Source organism: Papio anubis, chromosome X (genome assembly GCF_008728515.1).
Source record: "Papio anubis isolate 15944 chromosome X, Panubis1.0, whole genome shotgun sequence".
Taxonomy (NCBI): domain Eukaryota; kingdom Metazoa; phylum Chordata; class Mammalia; order Primates; family Cercopithecidae; genus Papio; species Papio anubis.
In genome coordinates this window covers 82,592,846-82,603,588 of record NC_044996.1, presented here as the reverse complement: position 1 = coordinate 82,603,588, position 10,743 = coordinate 82,592,846, and the positions used below count along the sequence as shown (strand labels likewise).

Below are 10,743 nucleotides of genomic sequence, written 5' to 3'. Positions count from 1 at the left end.
TTGTGAAGTCAGCTGGAGCCCGCCCCCTTGATGTGGCGGGGGCGGCAGCTGCTCTCCACAAATCAGGGTGGGCCCGAAAGCATTATTTCATCTTAAATGATGAAATCGTCAAGGATACAGCAAAGGACAGCGAAAAATGTCACGAACACCCAGCTTTAACTAATGTTAAATATTTAGCTATATTCCCTTCTGTTTTTTTTTTTAATAAAATAAAATCTGCAAATTCTTTCTGATTAAGTCCAATGTGAGAGTAATTACGTTACTACATCACATCCTATGTTACGTGTTATGGTTGTACCGAAAGTATTAAACCTGTGAAACTATATTTAGGGTTGCAGTAAGCTTAAATTTTTTTAACCTTATTGTTAAAGCAAACTGAAGCTGTTTAGTGTTGAATTTGTTGCTGCTAATCACAAAACCAAGCTTCTCTATTCAAGAGATCATAAGACACAACACAGGTTCATATTCTGGTATTGCATTGCAGTTAAAACATATTACAGTTATGTCTTTTGGATTTATACCATTTTACTGAATACTGAAGTCTTTAAATTGCGCTTTATAATGGAACTCTAATATTTACAGCCAATGTAAACATTTCCTATGTTCACAACAGTAGCAAAGTTTTGTTCTTACTGGAAACAAAATGCACAAGAGAACAAAAATCTTAGGGGTAGCAACATAATAGAAATAGAATGTATAACTTTCAAACCATTAAAGTAATAATATGTGGAACAAAGAGAAAAACTCATTCTGAACAAAGGTCAAGAAATGTTGCTGGGGGTGTGCAAAAAAAAAAGGATGCGAAAAGTAAACAAAAACGCAGGAATCTAAATATATCAGCATGCATTATGGGTTAACATCTCCTAATAAAAACCAAACTCTTATTTTGAGGATTTTGTTTTTAAAAGTCAAGTTATATACTATTTCTGTGAGTTTCACCTAAAGCAGAAATAGAAAAAATATGTATATGACAGTAAAATACTAGCAGAAAAAAAGGAAGGGAGGGAGGGAATGAGGGAAAGAAAGAAGCAAAAAAAAAAAAAAAAAAAAGGAAGAAAGAAAGAAAAGGAAGGAGGAAAGAAACTCGTAACAACATCAATATCCTAAACATCGAGAACTCAGAGTAAAAAGCACTAAAGAGAACAAAACAGGTTGCTTTATTCACTGAGAAAGATACGACAAGCTGGTGGTGTGTGCCTGTAGTCCCAACTACTTAAGAGGCTGAGGCAGGAGGATTGTGTGAGCCTAGGAGGTTGAGACTGAAGTGAGTGGAGATCACGCCACTGCACTCCAGCCTGGACAACCAAGCAAGATGCTGTCTCAAAATAATGATGATAATAATAATGATAATAATAATTGAACTTCATTGGCGAGAAATCTGAAGCTATCAACTTTTTAAATGGAGATACATTTTCATCTAGCAATTCTACTTCTAGTCAACTTCTCTGTTGTGTGTTCTATTGAGACACACAAGTGGAGAAAGATATGTGAATAGGAGTGTAGCAAGATAATGCAAACCACTTTAATTCTCCTCAACAAATAAATTGCTTAAATTTACTTAAACATGTTGCTTGGTGGCTCATGTACAGACATGGTGGCTGACACCTGTAATCACAGCACTTTGGGAGACCAAGGCAGGAGGATTGCTTGAGCCCAGGAATTTCAGACCAGCCTGGACAATATGGTGAAACCCCATCTCTGCAAAAAAATGTAAAAATTTCCGTGGCACAATGGCACATGCCTATAGTCCCAGCCACTTGGGAGGCTGAGGTGGGAGAATCACTTGAGCCCAGGAGGTTGAGGCTACAGTGAGCTAAGATTGCGCCACTGCAATCCAGCCTAGAAAATAGACTCAGACCCTGTCTCAAAAAAAAAAAAGAAAGAAAGAAAGAAAGAAAGAAAGAGAAAAAGAAGAAGAAAGGAAATAAGGCAAGTATATACGTACTGATCTAATATAAATAAATTAAGTGAAAAAAGCATGTTACAGAACAACGCATTTTTTAAAAAAAAAAATATAATAGTCACAAAAATTTATGTGCCAAACAACGTAGTTTCAAAATATATAAAACAAATACTGTTAGAAATATAAAGAGAGATCAGGAAGTCTGCAATTATAGTGGGAAACTTCACCTCATTTCTTATGGTATAGATAAATCAAATAGACTGCAAAATAAATAACGATATGAGGAAATGGGACAATACAATATACTGAATGTATATGTATTTTTGTTTTTTGTTTTTTTGAGACAGAGTCTTGCTCTGTCACCCAGGCTGGAGTACAGTGGCGCAATCTTGGCTCACTGTAACCTCCACCTCCCAAGTTCAAGCAATTCTCCTGACTCAGCCTCCTGAGTTGCTGGGACTGCAGGTGCTCACCACCACACCCAGCTAGTTTTTGTATTTTTTGGCAGAGATGGGATTTCACCATGTTGACCAGGCTGGTCTCAAACTCCTGACCTCAAGCGATCCACCTGCATCGGTCTCCCAACATGCTGGAGTTACAGGCTTGAGCCACTGTGCCCAGCTTGTATATGTATTTTTGGACTCAAGAGAGGATACATTTTCTTTATAAAATATTTTTAAATATGTCAACTATACAGAAAAGTAGAATACAAAATACACATTTGAATGCACCTGTCACATGGATTGCGCAAATTTTATTTTCTCCAGATCCTCAGATCCTTCTGTTTTTGAAACAAAATAGTACAGTTGAAGCTCTCACTTCATCCTATTCACTTGACCTCTCTCTTGAAAATAAGCCTTATTTGGAAGTTGATGTGCTCTCGTCTTGTTCATGTTTGTGTGTGTATATATATATCTATGTATAGATAGATGTGTATATATGTATATGTGTATATGTATGTGTATGTGTATATATATACATATATGCATATATGTAGTATATATTTACAGATGTGTATATATATATCTGTGCATATATGTAGTATATATTTACAGATATATATATATCTGTGACCAATACACAATTTTTTATGTATTTAAATTATGCAAATGGTATCATTATAAATATATACTTTTGCAACTTAGATTTTCACTCTATTGATTTTTGAAACTCAGCAATTTTGATACCTGTAGATCTAAGTCATGCATTTTAACTGCTGAATATTACTGTATCAATTATCCAATATATTACTATAACGTATTATTGTATGGCCTTATTTTGCATAAGTTATCTAATTTATCTCTTTTCCTACTGTTTCTGTTTTGTGCAATTATAAGTGAGGATTCAATGAACATCCTAGTGCATGGCTCCTTGTGCCTACATAGAAGAGTTTCTTCAGGGCAGAGCTTCCCAACTGAGTTATAAGTGTTCTGATATATTGATCCCCTTAGATCTACAGGAAGGTAGCTCTGACTTCAGCAGCTGCCCCTAGGGACTGTTGCCTCTGGCCAAGAGCACACTGTCTGTTTATTCCAATGAGCTGACACAATATTAGCATTTTAAATATATGTTCTGATGTGAAAAGGATTGAAATAAATTGCTCCAGTATAGAAACACTGAAATAGAATTTCTTGGTCAAAGAGTATGTTGTAGTTATCTATTGCTGTATAACAAATTTCCCTAAAACATAGCAGCTAAAAACAACAAACATTTATCATATCACGGTTTCTATGGGTCTGGAATCCAGGCATGGCTTAGTTAGGTGCCTCTGGCTCAAAGCTTCTTATGAGGTTGCACCCAACCTCTCATCTAGGGTTGCAGTCTCATTTGAAGGCTCAAGTAGGGTAAGAGGTCCACTTCCAGGCTCTTTTACATGGTTGTCGACAGGCCAAAGAAGACCCATTTCTAAGCTAATTCATGTGACTGTTGTCAGGCTTTGTTTCCTCGTCATGTGGACCTATCCATAGGCTTCCTAAGTCTCCTCACAGCATGGTAGCTGGAGAGAGGGAGAGAGAGATCCCAAGAGGAAAGATGCAGTGAGAGCCCATCACTTTTGCCATATCTTATTCATTAAAAACAAGCCATGGAATTTGTTCATTTTATCTAAGTTACCAAATTTGTGGCCATAGAGTTGTTCATAATACTTTGTATTATCCTTTTAATGTCCATGAGGTCAGTCGCAATGGCTCCTCTGTAATTTCTGATATGAGTAACTCTGTTTACTCTCTTTTTTTCTTGGTTAGTCTGGCTACAGGTTTCTCAATCTTGTTGACCTTTCCAAAGAACCAGCTTTTGATTGTATTATTTTTTCTCTACTATTGTTCTGTTTTCAATTTCATTGATTCCTGTTTTAATTTTATTGCCTGTTTTTTTCTACTTACTTTGGACTGAATTTACTCTTTTATTTTCTAGTTTCCTAAGATGGAAGCTTAGGTGATTTATTTAAGGTCTTTCTTATTTTCTAATGTATGCATTCAATGCTACAAATTTCCCTGTAAGCACTGCTTTTGCTGCATCCCACATATTTTGGTAAATTATCTCAAAATACTTTAACATTTATCTTGACACTTCTTCTCTAACCCATGTTTTATTTGAAAGTGTATTGTTTAATCTCCAAATACTATATGATTTTCCAGCTATCATTCTTTTATCGATTCCTAATTCAATTTCATTGTGGTCTGAGAGGATACTTTGTATAGTGTCTATTCTTTTAAATTTGTTGAGGCATGTTTCATGGCCCAGGATGTAGTCAATCTTGGTGAATGTCCAATGTGAGCTTGAAAAGAATGTGTATTCTGCTTTTGTTGGATGAAGTTGTCTATAAATGTCCATTAGATCCAGTTGATTGATGGTGCTATTCAGTTCAACTATATCTTTACTGATTTTCTGCCTGCTGGATCTGTCAATTAGTGATAGAGTGGTGTTGAAGTCTCCAACTATAATTATGAATTCATCTATTTTTTCTTGAAGTCCTATCAGTTTTTGACTCATACATTTTGATGCTCTGTTGTTAGGCACATACACATTGAAGATTGTTACGTCTTCTTGGAGAACTGACTCCTTTTTCATTACATAACACCCCTATTTGTCCCTAATAATTTTCCTTGTTCTAAAATCTGCTGTGTCTGAAATTAACATAGCTAATCTGGCTTTCTTTTGATTACTGTTAGTATGGTATATATTTCTGAATCCCTTTACTTTTAGTTTATCTCTGTCTTTATACAGTTGGTTTCATGTAGATAACATATAGTTAAGTCTTGTTTTTAAAATCCATTCTGATAGTCTCTTTTAATTGGTGCATTTAGATCATTCACATTTAAAGTGATTACTGATATAGTTGGATTAATATCTACCACACTTGTAGTACTTGTAACTATTCCCTATTTGATGCCCTTGCTCTTTTTTTTTTTTTTTTTTTTTTTTTTCTTGTTGATGGAGTCTTGCTCTGTCACCCAGGCTGGAGTGCAGTGGCTCAATCTCGGCTCACTGCAACCTCCACCTCCTAGGTTCAAGCAGTTCTCCTGTCTTCACCTCCTGAGTAGCTGGGATTACAGGTGCCCACCACCACACCCAGGTAATTTTTGTATTTTTTTTAGTAGAGAGGAGGGTTTCACCATGTTGCCCAGGCTAGTGTTGAACCCCTGACCTCAGGTGATCCACCCACCTTGGCCTCCCAAAGCGCTGGATTACAGGTGTGAGCCACCATGTTCAGCCTTTTTTGTTTTGTTTTGTTTTGTTTGTCTTTTTGTTTTTTTGAGATAGAGTCTCACTGTGTCACTCAGACTAGGGTACAGTGGTGTGATGTCAGCTCACTGCAGCCTTGCCTCCCAGACTCAAGTAATCCTCCCACCTCAGCCTCCTGAGTAGCTGGGACTGGAGGCACACACCACCATGCTCAGCTAACTTTTTGACTTTTTTTGTAGAGATGAGGCCTCCCTATATTGCCCAGGCTGGTCTGAAACTCCTGGGCTCAAGCGATCCTCCCACCTCACCTCCCAAAGTGCTGGGATTACAGGCATGGACCACTGCACCCAGCTTCTCTGATTTTAATTAAGCATTTTATTCTCTCCTCTCTTAGCATATTAAGTTTACTTTTTATTTTTACTTTTTTAGTGATTAGGGCTTGCAATATACATTTACAACTAGTCCAAGTTCACTTTTAAATAACGCTATAACTCCTCATGAATAGTGCAGGCACCTTGTAACATACTATTTCCAATTCCTTCCTTCAGTCTCTTATAACAGATTTAATAATCATTTCTGTCATTCATTTCATTAGTATATATACTATAATCATTCAACATATTGATACTATTATTTTGAACAAGCTGTTATTAGATCAATTAGTAACAAGAAAAACAAAATATTTTATTTTATTTATACCTTAATTTATTTCCATTTCAATGTTCTTCCTTTCTTTACGTAGATTCATATTTCTAACCAATATTATTTTTCTTCTCTCTGAAGAACCTCTTTTAACATTTCTTGCAAGGCAATTCCTAGAATTGACATCATAATACTTTTGCCACATTCTATTTATTAAAGGTGAGTTACTAGGCCTAACCCACATTCAATGGGAGGAGATTACCCAAGAGCATGCATGGGGGCAAGAGGAGGCCATCATGAGGCATCATGGGGGCAGGAGGATGTTGGAGCATTTCAACCTTAATAAATATTCCCAATCTGTTTTCCAAAATGGTTATAACAATCACATTTTCACCTGAAGTTTATTCACATCTCTGCTTTTGGTGAGTATTCACCAGATCCTCACCACTCTTGATATAAGCTTTAAAACTGTTGCCAATCTGATGAGTATGGAACACTGGCTTTGCTTTTCCCTGAATTACTAGAGAAGTTAAGCATCCTTTCACAGTTGTTGACCATTTAGATCTCTTCTCTGAATTACTTGGTCATATCTTTTGTCTGTGTTTCTACTGGGGTTGTTTTTATGGTTATTGATTTCTAGGAGTTCTTTATATATTCTGAATACCAGATGTCAGCTGTATTTGTACCATTGCAACTATCTTCTCATAGTCGGAGTTTTCTTTAAATGTAAATATGAAATTTTAAAAGCAGTTAAAATAAACCATGGGAGAATGTTTTTTTTAATAATCCTGGAATGGAGAAGACCTTTGTAAGCTCGATGAAATATACAAGAGAAAAAAAAGAGAGAGAAAGAGAAAAGTTTCAACTACATCAAAAAAATCTTCTGGCCAGCAAAAAATAAACAATTCTAAGTAAAATAAAAGAAAAATGAAGTGCCAGGCACAGTGGCTCACCTTGACAACTTGAAGCCAGGAGTTCAAGACCAGCTTAGACAACATAGTAAGACCCCATTTCAATTAAATATTTGCTGCTAATTGCATAAAGGACTAATTTCCGAAATACATGAAGAGTTCCTATAAATCAATAAAAGGCCAACAAACCAATTTTAACATGAGCAAAGGATACCAATAAACATTTTATTAGAAAGGAAATACAAATGGTATTTCAACATGTGAGAAAACGTTCAAGCTCAATGATAAAAATAAAATGGAATATGATTTCACCCATCAGACTGAGCAATGAGAGACAGTTTGATAAACACTGTTGTTGAAGGTGTGGAGCCACAGGCAGGCACCCTTCAACATTGCTGGTAGTAGGGTGAGGGTACTTGGTAGTTAGAGCCTCTGTAGTCAGCAAGTTGGCAATAGCTATCAAATTACTAATGCACATACTTTTTGGCCCAGAAATTCTACTTCTAGGAATTTGCTTACAGATATACTTGCACATGATTAAAATGAAATATGTGCCGTTATATTCCTTACATCACAGTATTGTTTTGAATAGCAAAAAACTAGAATGAACCTAAACATTTATCAAAAGGGAAATGAATAGTTGTGACGGTGGAAGACCTACTGTAACACAGCTAAGATGCAGACTCTAATGCTAGTTGTATCAGAAGGGATAAATCTAGAAATCAATATTGAATGCAAAAAGTGAGTTGTAAGAGGGTATGTATATTACAATAGCATCTATATATGTTTTAAAAGCACATAGGGGGCATTGTAGGTTTGAGATTGTTCTATCTTCTCAGAGAATTATTTATTTGATCACCAATAAATGACATAATGATATACCTCTAATAAGACTTTTGGTATAAAGGTCAATCCTGCCAGCAATTCTACTTTCCAGTTTTTGTTGTTGTTGTTGTTGTTGTTGTTTGAGATGGAGTCTCGCTCTGTCGCCCAGGCTGGAGTGCAGCAGCATGATCTCAACTCACTGCAACCTCCACCTCCTGGGTTCAAGTGATTCTCCTGCCTCAGCCTCCCGAGTAGCTGGGACTACAGGCTCACGCCACCATGCCATGCCAAGTTAATTTTTGTATTTTTAGTAGAGACGAGGTTTCGCCATGTTGGCCAGGCTGGTCTTGAACTCCTGACCTCAAGTGATCTGCCTGCCTGGGCCTCCCAAAGTGCTGGGATTATAGGAGTGAGCCACCACACCCAGCCTCCAGTTTTCTTTTGTTAAGATTTTTTTCTGGCATATTTTTACTCATCTTCTAAAAATATTTTTAAGGTAATATCTTTATACTTACACACAAATATTTATGTAATTTTAGACCCAGTCATAAAAGAAACCCTATGTGCATGCTTTATTAAAACTATAGTCCTTTCTCGGCTTGGGCGGCGGGAGGGCTGGCAGCAGCCAGCCAGCCCAGCTTCGCGAAGGCTCTCCAGGCGCCGCAGCCCACAGGCACCCGGCACGGGAGGCACGCGCCCTCCCCGCCGCCAGGATGCCCAAGAGGAAGGTCTGCTCCGCCTAAGGGGCCGCCAAGGAAGAGCCCAAGGGGAGATCGGCGCGGTTGTCAGCTAAACCTCCTGCAAAAGTGGAAGCAAAACCGAAAAAGGCAGCAGCAAAGGACAAATCTTTAGACAAAAAAGTGCAAACAAAAGGGAAAAGGGGAGCAAAGGGAAAACAGGCCAAAGTGGCTAACCAAGAAACTAAAGATTTACCTGCAGAAAACGGTGAAAGGAAAACTGAAGAGAGTCCAGCCTCTGATGAAGCAGGAGCCAAATCTGGTTAGTGCCATATACCATGTCTTATCGGTGGTCCCTGTCTCACTTCTTGTACAATCCAGAGGAATATTTTTATCAACTTATCAACTAAATAGTTGGTAAATTTACAAAATTGCAAATGTAAATGCAAGTTTTTTAGTAGCTCTAGAAGCATTTTTAAGAAAGAGGGAATCACACCTCATCCCATTTTTTAAGTGTAAATGCTTTTTTTTTTTTTTTTTTTTTTTTTTTGAGGTGAAATCATTTGCTGGTTGTTTATTTTTTGGTACAACCAGAAAATAGTGTGGGATATTGAATTATGGGATGTTTTGACTGTCTCGCGTGTCAGCCTAACATTCCGTAGATGGGGGTTAGTTTTTATATCCTGTAATACAAAGCATATTAAATGGCAATATGGAGTCAGTCCTGCATTTAATGTCTTGAATATTTTAAATTACTTCTATTCCCATGTTTTGTTTTTGTTTTTGTTTTTTTGGTTTTTTTTTAGTAGAATTGTTTCCTAGAGAAAACCACTCTTTGATCATGGCTCTCCCTGTCAGAATTGTATGCACTCTATAACATCTTTGGTTGTGGTAGTCCTGTTTTCCTGATAACTTTGTTACTGTGCTGTGAAAGATTTAAAATTTGAATATGTAGTGTACATGCTATTCAGTTGTGAATTGGTGACATATAATAGCTTACCAAACATGTGAAGGTACTGGCAATTTGATAGCCTTCTTTTTTTTTTTTTTTTGAGGTGGAGTCTGGGCTTGTCGCCTCCAGGCTGGAGTGCAGTGGCCAGATCTCGCTCACTGCAAGCTCCGCCCGGTTTACCATTCTCCTGCCCTTTCAGCTCCTTCCCGAAAGTAGCCGGGACTACAGGTACCCACCACCTCGCCCAGCTAGTTTTTTGTATTTTTTTTAGTAGAGACGGGGTTTCACTGTGTTAGCCAGGATGGTCTCGATCTCCTGACCTCGTGATCTGCCCGTCTCGGCCTCCCAAAGTGCTGGGATTACAGGCTTGAGCCACCGTGCCCGGCCTTGATAGCCTCTTAAGGAAAATTTGCTTCAAATTTTAAGCAGGAAAGTCACTGGAATAACTTTAAAAAAGAATTACAATACATAGCTTTTTAGATTTTTGTTACATATGTTAAGAATTGTGTACAAATCGAAATGTCTGTACTGATCCTTAACCAATAAAATCTCAATTATGAAAGAAAAAAAGTTATAGTCCTTTCTATTTTTACTTGCCTTCCACCTCGGCCTATATCAGTACTCCCTCCACAATCTATGTCAATAAACTAGTATTCATTATTCCATATTTTTCTTCATACTTGTGTAATCACATACAGACATATGCATACACATATATGTATACTTTTGTGTGTATATACATATACACATATGCAATACATGCACAAGTTTTTATTTGTCCTTTTTTATTAAAATGAAATTATATACATACTCTTCCAGTTCATATTCTTCTCACTCAACAACACTCCCTGGAAATCAATCATATGGCTCTAATTACTAATCTTCAATGGTTGCCTAGTATTTCATAGTGTGGATGTGTCATAATCTACTCAGCTATTAACCTATTGATAGGTTACTATGATTTTTAGGGTTTAAAAAAGCTGTAAGTAATTATGCAATACACATCTGTTATGGTTTGAATGTCTCCTCCAAAACTCATGTTGAACTTTAATTGCCAATGTAATGGAATTGGGAGATGGGGCCTTTAAGAGGTGATTAAGTCATGAGGGCTCCACCCTCTTGAATGAATTAATGCCATTATTGTGGCAG

General features: G+C 37.0%; 1 pseudogene; it reads left to right on the top strand.

Moving 5' to 3' along the window:
• The first annotated feature begins 8,481 nt into the window (after positions 1-8,481).
• LOC101026684 lies at positions 8,482-9,163 on the top strand (annotated as a pseudogene).
• Positions 9,164-10,743: the final 1,580 nt, after the last annotated feature.